Source organism: Schistocerca piceifrons, chromosome 9, assembly GCF_021461385.2.
Source record: "Schistocerca piceifrons isolate TAMUIC-IGC-003096 chromosome 9, iqSchPice1.1, whole genome shotgun sequence".
NCBI lineage: Eukaryota > Metazoa > Arthropoda > Insecta > Orthoptera > Acrididae > Schistocerca > Schistocerca piceifrons.
Genome location: NC_060146.1, coordinates 218538162 through 218545730, shown reverse-complemented (window position 1 = coordinate 218545730; position 7569 = coordinate 218538162).

Genomic DNA, 7569 nt, shown 5'->3' with positions numbered 1-7569 from the left:
TATTTTTCTAAGTTCGATTTGCAAGATGCATATATTCAAATTCCTGAAGAGTACCAGAAGATTCTTGGAGTGAATATCCATTTATGTCTCCACAAATTTAAGAGACTTCCGTTTGGATGTGCCTCTGCCCCGGCACTATTTCAGCAGTACTTTCAGACTCTTTGTGTGTCGATTCCTTTTGGGTGTAATTACCTAGATGATGACATAGTTTCTGGTTCTACACAGCATGAACATTTGCATAATTTGAGACAGTTATTTTAAGTGCTACGTGAGAACGGACTTAGACTCAATAGGGACAAGTATAGTTTTTTTTCTGGACAGTTATCCTACTTGGGACACATAATAAACTCTCAAGGCATCCATCCAAGTCCGGATCATTTACGAGCAATATCAGAGCTACCAGCACCCAGGACAGTTAAAGAATTACAATCTGTCCTTGGAAAGCTCAATTCTTATCACAGGTTTTTGCCTCACGCATCACCTCTTGCAGCACCATTACATCGACTACGTTGAAAGAACGTTCCGTTCATTTTCTCACCTGAATGTGAACGTGCCTTTCAGCAGCTTAAATCTGCAGTGTTATCTATTACATGTCTTACGCCCTCGATCCTACAAAACCTCTTGTCCCCATGGTTGAAGCTTCAGATTTCGGGATTGGAACTGTTCTTGCTCACAAATTTGGTTTGCGCGATCACCCGATCGCATTTGCATCATAGCTACTCTCCTCTGCACAGCATAACTACTCGCAGATCGAGAAGGAAGATCTCACTTTGATTTTTGGAGTTACAAAATTCCACGGCTTTATATATGGTCGCAAGTTTACAGTTCTTACCGACCATAAGCCTTTGACGTCTTTGTTTCACCCGTCAAAGCCCGTGCCTCTGCGTATGGCTCAAAAATTTATTCGTTGGTCACTATTTTTGTCGCAGTACCATTACGTCATCTACTACCCAGCATGGTAATGCCGACACATTATCTTGATTGCCAATAGCTGAAGACACGCTGTTCGACTCTTCTGAACAGGCTTGTATGTTCATAGATGTGCAAAATAATGATGTTGTGGAAAGTTTTCCTGTTGACTTTCGTCATATAGCCACACCAACAGCTACCGACCCAGTATTAAGTCTTGTTTTGCGTTATGTCACTATGCAATGGCCTTTGTCTGAAAATCAGATTGAAGATTAGTTGGTTCGTTGTCTTTTTGTGCACAGACAACAACTTTTTGTCCAACATGGTGTCCTCTTGCTCCACACGGAATCGATTGGTCTCGTGTTGTTGTTCCATGTTCTTCACAGTCAGCTGTGCTACGACTTCTTCACCAAAGTCATTGGGGTATCGAATGGACAAAACAGTTAGCTTTTCATCACTGTACCTGGTTTGGAATTGATGCTGACATTACCAAGAACTGTTCTTCTTGTTCTGTGTGTGCAGAAAATCAACCTGCATCTCCGTACAAAATTTTCTCTTGTCTTAAGGCAACTTTGCAGTGGAATCCTTACATTTAGATTTCGCTGGTCCTTTTTGGTACGCATGATGATTAATTCTTTTTGATTCTTTTAGCGGTTTTCCATTTGTTGTTTGCATGTCATCAACGACACCGTCTGCTACAATCAAAGCTTTGTCTTCTATATTTTGCATACATGGGTTGCCACAAGTCACTGTCACCGACAATGGACCTCAATTTGTGTCTGCGAAGTTCAAAACCTTTTGTGAATATAATGGTATTCAGCATTTAACTTCAGCACCATTCTCTCCTCAATTGAAGGGAGCTGCTGAAAGATTCATTCTGATGTTTAAGTCGTAAATGTGTAAATTGCGTGCCTCTCATTCTCGTGAGGACGCTCTTTTGTTGTTTTTATCTTCGGACCAAAAGCAGCCCCGTGACGGTTCTTCGCCGTCTTAATTGTTGCATGGTCATCCTCACAGAACTTTGATAAATTTGTTGCATCCTCCGCACCACGTTTCTTTGCCACAGCAGAGCCACAAATTCTTGCCAGATGATATTGTCTATTTTCATCATTTCCATGGCAATCGCTGATGGTTGAAAAGGGTGCATTCTTCGCCATCTTGGCTGCACTATGCTTGTCATATCAGATCCACCTGGTGAAGTGTGCAGGCATCAGAATCAGATGTGCCTCTTTAGTCGTGAGGTCTCTGCTGCTTACTCTATGTTTCCAGTGTCGGCACCGACAGGGCTGCCCCCATGGGGACCTCTTCCTTGCTCTCCTCACCCCTGGGTGCCAGGGCCCCTAGCTCCATCTTTGCCACGCGCCAATGCGCCGGCACGGACGCCATGTCTCGCACTGGAGTCGCCCGCAGTACCAGCATTGCTGCGTCGAGCAGATGAGCATATGGACCAGGTGCCTTCAACTGTGATGGTGCACAGTGAAATTACGATTTCAGCGCATCACCCACCATAGAACAGTCTGCACTTCTGAGTTTCCAGTCCTTGTTGCCAGTCAGGTGCCCCGACCCGATGGAGGTCGGCCCTTTGGTTCCTCCCATAATTGCAGAAGTGCAAACACCTCATGTTGACGAGCACCCTGGAGTAGGTTTCCAGGTGTTTCCACTCTCCCCTTGGTCTGAATGGCTAGGTGTAGGTGGGCATGCCCCGCCTGCAGTCAGGCTCCCAGCCTCCTCAACTACATCAGCATGGGGTCCTCCACCCGGCGGTTGTAAGCCATATTCAACAGCCATTCGCAGATTTGCGGGAGAGGAATGTGGTATCAACATTCGATACCATACTTGTTGGGGTTGCAGTTATCGACCGCGGTCCGTACAGGTATCAGTGGACCCGCGAGTAGCAACTAATGCCGCTCCGCGTCTTGTAACAAGTCTCTAGTGAGCACTTGTCCACTCTTGTGCCGGCCGTTGTGACCGAGCGGTTCTAGGCGCTACAGTCTTGAACTGCGCGACCGCTGCGGTCGCAGGTTCGAATCCTGCCTCAGGCATGGATGTGTGTGATGTCCTTAGGTTTAAGTAGTTCTGAGTTCTAGGGGACTGATAACCTCAGAAGTTAAGTCCCATAGTGCTCAGAGCCATTTTTCCATTCTTGCTTGGGACATCAAGTAGGAAAGTAGGATATCCTTCAGCTGATAGGAAGCAACCTCTAACAAGGTGCTTAGTTAAAGTATGGACTATGTGATGCCTCTATAGCTCTCTGTTTGTAATTATACTGATCTGGACTATGAAGACTCCAGTACCACCAGCTAAGTACAATATATTATTTTTTACCAACGACTTCTAATTATTTTAGTCATTGCAGACCCAGACCATGCAGCCACCTCCTTATCGACTCCAGTGACAAACCTGCTGTATGTGGAAAGAAGAGATTTGTACGTTTCTACTTAGCATTGGCCACCAGTCACTCACATTGGCGACTATTCATTCATCGTCATCATAACAGTTTATATACAATCTATCTACAAGTAGTTTATGTCAGATGGTAAATATTTTTGACAGTTTGATTTCATTTTTTTTAAACTGTGTCTTAGGAGGTGGCTAACTGTATTCAAAATGTAGTTACTTCACCTACACCTGCTGTTAATAATTCCTAAAGTGACGTACATTTTCATATCGACATGTCACAAAGAAATGAGATCCTCAGGATGCAAATAGTAAGACAAATGGAACTTATACAACATGTTTAAAAATGCAGAACTAATAACAGAACTAACTGGGATGACGACAAAAAAGAAGTTTGTAAACGGTATCAGCAAAGTGAACTACATTGAATTTCACTATTTCTTTTCAGACTTTTACAACAAATTAGTTTAAAAACAAAGCAATCCAGAAAATAAAGTGACTCAACAAAGTAAGATGCACTCTCTTTGCATTTTGTTTCTGACAGTAAATGTTTCTCTCTGAGTTTGTGAACTTGGGTTCCTACTGTAAATTTTTTTATTTCTCAAAACAAAATGACAGTGAAAAATCAGCTGAATGAGTGTGCCTTAATTTGCAAATTTCAATTAGAAAGACTTCAGTTTGTGAAATTTCCATTTACTAAAAAGTTAAAGCAGTGTATGGTTGATTAATTACATCAGTTCACTTGTTACAAATATTGATATATAAGCAGTATTTGATTCTACAACAGGTTAAAAAATTATATTCATAGGGTAATGATATGAAACAGGATAGATTGCTACTCACCACGTAGAGGATCTCTCGAGTGACAGGCAGCAGCATTAAAAGAAGACTGTTAGGTATTACAAGCTACCAGAGAGAATCCTTCAGATGTGGAAACACACACACACTCGGACTCTGTCATCTCAGGGCACTAGTGCCCAACTGCAACGAATAGCGACCTCAGCTGGGCGGCTAATGGAAGTACATTAGAGGTATGGAGTGGGAGGCAAAATGATACTATAGTGCTGCCTGAGTGATTCAGCAGGGGGAGACAAAATGGTGGCAGATCCACTTGGGGGTACACGGCACGTGTGAGGCTGGGCACAGAGGTAGATACAGGGACTAGCGAAGGTTAAGATCAGAGGGGCTATAGGAACAAATGACATACGCTCACGATCGTAAAAATCACACCACTCTGAACGACTAGAGATAGGATATTCATATTCACAGGATGTGTACATTAGTATGCTATGCAGAAATGAATAGCATTTGAACCATGTCGGCCTGCGGGTTCGAGGTCAACATCAATATCACAGTGCAACACCACCTACAGGTAAAATGTGCATGCGATTCTCATTGTCACTATAAACCAATGGTAATGTATCAGTGACAGCTGAGCAGGCATGCAGGATGCCTAGCAGATGTATGCACGACCCGTACCGTCAAACCAGCGAGTTTGAAAGAGGGCGCATTACTGGTATGAGAGAATGTATGCATCCATCTGGGAAATTGCAGCTCATGTAGACACAGTGCTTCAGTAGTGCAACAGATGTGTGCAGAATGGTTCACGGATGGACGTAGAACAGAATGAGATGGGTCAGGTCACACAACCCAGACAGCCCCCACCACCCGAGAAGATCGACACCTTGTCTGAATGGCACTGTAGGACACATCTGCGTCCTCCTCAGCTCTGGCGCGACAATGGAGAAGTATAACACATTGTAAACTATCATGGGTGACAGTCGGTTGCCATTTATTACGTGTAGTGTGGGTTACATGTGTGTCGCTCACTTCTCCACCTACCTTTGAGGAATGTGCAGAAACATGCTTGATGACAACAGTGTATGAAACAATGTCACTGGAGACAATAATGGCTTCAGATAGTGTTTTCACATCAATCCAGGTTACATTAGTTTGAAAATGATGGCCACATTTTGGTTCGCTGCAGGCACGGAGAGTGGCATCACAGTGACTGCATTCACACAATATATACATTGCCAACTTGAGGCCTTATGATGTGGGGTGCTATTAGGTACAACCACAAATCACAGTCGTCTGTCCAGGGCACTGTGACAAGGGTGACATACGTGAATGAATCCTGCAACCCATAGCCATACTCTTTCTATACAACACCATTTTTCGGCAAGACAATGCACGATCACACATTGCTGCAAGAACATGTGCCTTCTTGGTTTCACAGGACATCACCCTGGCCTGCCAGATCACCAAACTTATAGCCAACAGAAGATGTGTGGGAAATGGCAAAATTATGGGTGCAGCGCTGTGACCCAGTGCTAACCACCACAGATGAACTATGGAACCAGATGAATGCAGCACAGATAGCTTATACACATCGATGCCATCACGCTTGGAACAAGTTATCAGGGCCCATTGCAGATCCTGTGGCTACTAGGTAACAGGACACTTGCTGAACCAAGGTGACTGAAATGCTAATCATTTCTGCAGAACATACTAATGTACATGTCCTGTGAATATAAACATCCTATCTCTAGTTGTTCAAGATATTTAAATATGTCTGCTTGTGTCTGTATGTGTGGATGGATATGTGCGTGTGTGCGAGTGTATACCTGTCCTTTTTTCCCCCTAAGGTAAGTCTTTCCGCTCCCGGGATTGGAATGACTCCTTACCCTCTCCCTTAAAACCCACTTCCTTTCGTCTTCCCCTCTCCTTCCCTCTTTCCTGATGAGGCAACAGTTTGTTGCGAAAGCTTGAATTTTGTGTGTATGTTTGTGTTTGTTTGTGTGTCTATCGACCTGCCAGCGCTTTTGTTCGGTAAGTCACCTCATCTTTGGTTTTATATATAATTTTTCCCACGTGGAATGTTTCCTTCCATTATATTGAGATTATATATATATATATATATATATATATATATTTTTAAATATCTTTTTCCCACGTGGAATGTTTCCTTCCATACACTGTCCCTTTTTTATATTCTTTGTCAAATGCTTTAGCGTCAAATCAAGAGATTCGAATAAGACTTCAACTTTTCCAAATGCTTCTACCTCAGACAACATTCCCTACTTGTGAATTACTGTTCCAGTTTCTTCTGACAGGCAACTGTATCATTCAGTACATTACTCAGCTTTCTTTCAAATATTTCCTCTGAACAAGCATTTCCTACCAACAACATTTGTAGAAACAACTGCTCCACTGATGCACACTCGAAAGTAACTGACAGAAAAACTCATTTGTCAGCCCAGAAATACTTATCAAACTTAACAGACATAGTGTTTGCCCTCTTATTGTTAGTGAGACCCCACAAAATGTTCAAATGTGTGTGAAATCTTATGGGACTTAACTGCTAAGGTCATCAGTCCCTAAGCTTACACACTACTTAACCTAAATTATCCTAAGGACGAACACACACACACACCCATGCCCGAGGGAGGACTCTAACCTCCGCCGGGACCAGCCGCACAGTGAGACCCCACAACAAGCACATTTTTTTCTTCCCAGGAAACAATGGAACAGTATCAAAGGAATTTGGAAGTCAGCAAACTCGGCATCAATCTTAGCCTCGCTATCTGCTACTACACGGATGTAAGTGATTGAGAGAGTGCAAAAGCTTTCACACGACTGGTACTTAAGGAACTCAATAGACTAATATACACAAATGCTAAATACATTCCAGATTTCTCAATGATATTAATGTCACTGAGACTGGTCAGTCATACTGTACAGTTGCCTTGTGGTGCTTATTAGAACCTGGAATGACATGCAGCATTTATAGTCATCTGGAATGCTTCATTGTGTGATTTTGTGTGTGTGTGTGTGTGTGTGTGTGTGTGTGTGTGTGTGTGGTTTTTTTTTTTTTTGGTGGGGGGGGGCGGTGGCTTACAGGCGCTCAATGTCTAGTTCATCGGCGCCCTGACACACATTAAAAGAAATGAATGTCGACAAATTTAGTAAAATGGAAGAATATACACAAAGAAAGTGGGGAAGGATGCAAAACAGAACGTAAGGAAAACGAGAAAGGAGTGTCAAGGATGCCACAGGCACTGGCTGGCCATTTACGTAAAATATGGGTGAGGCAGTTATCCTGTGAACAAATTAAGACTCTCTCCCTAAAATCTTGGTAAAAACATTGGACAAGTCACAGAACTTTAAAACTTTAACCACATCCATTGAGTATTTCCTAAAAGAGATGGCATATCCGCCAGCAAGTCAGCCGTGGCCCACTGGTCAGAAAATAAAACACAA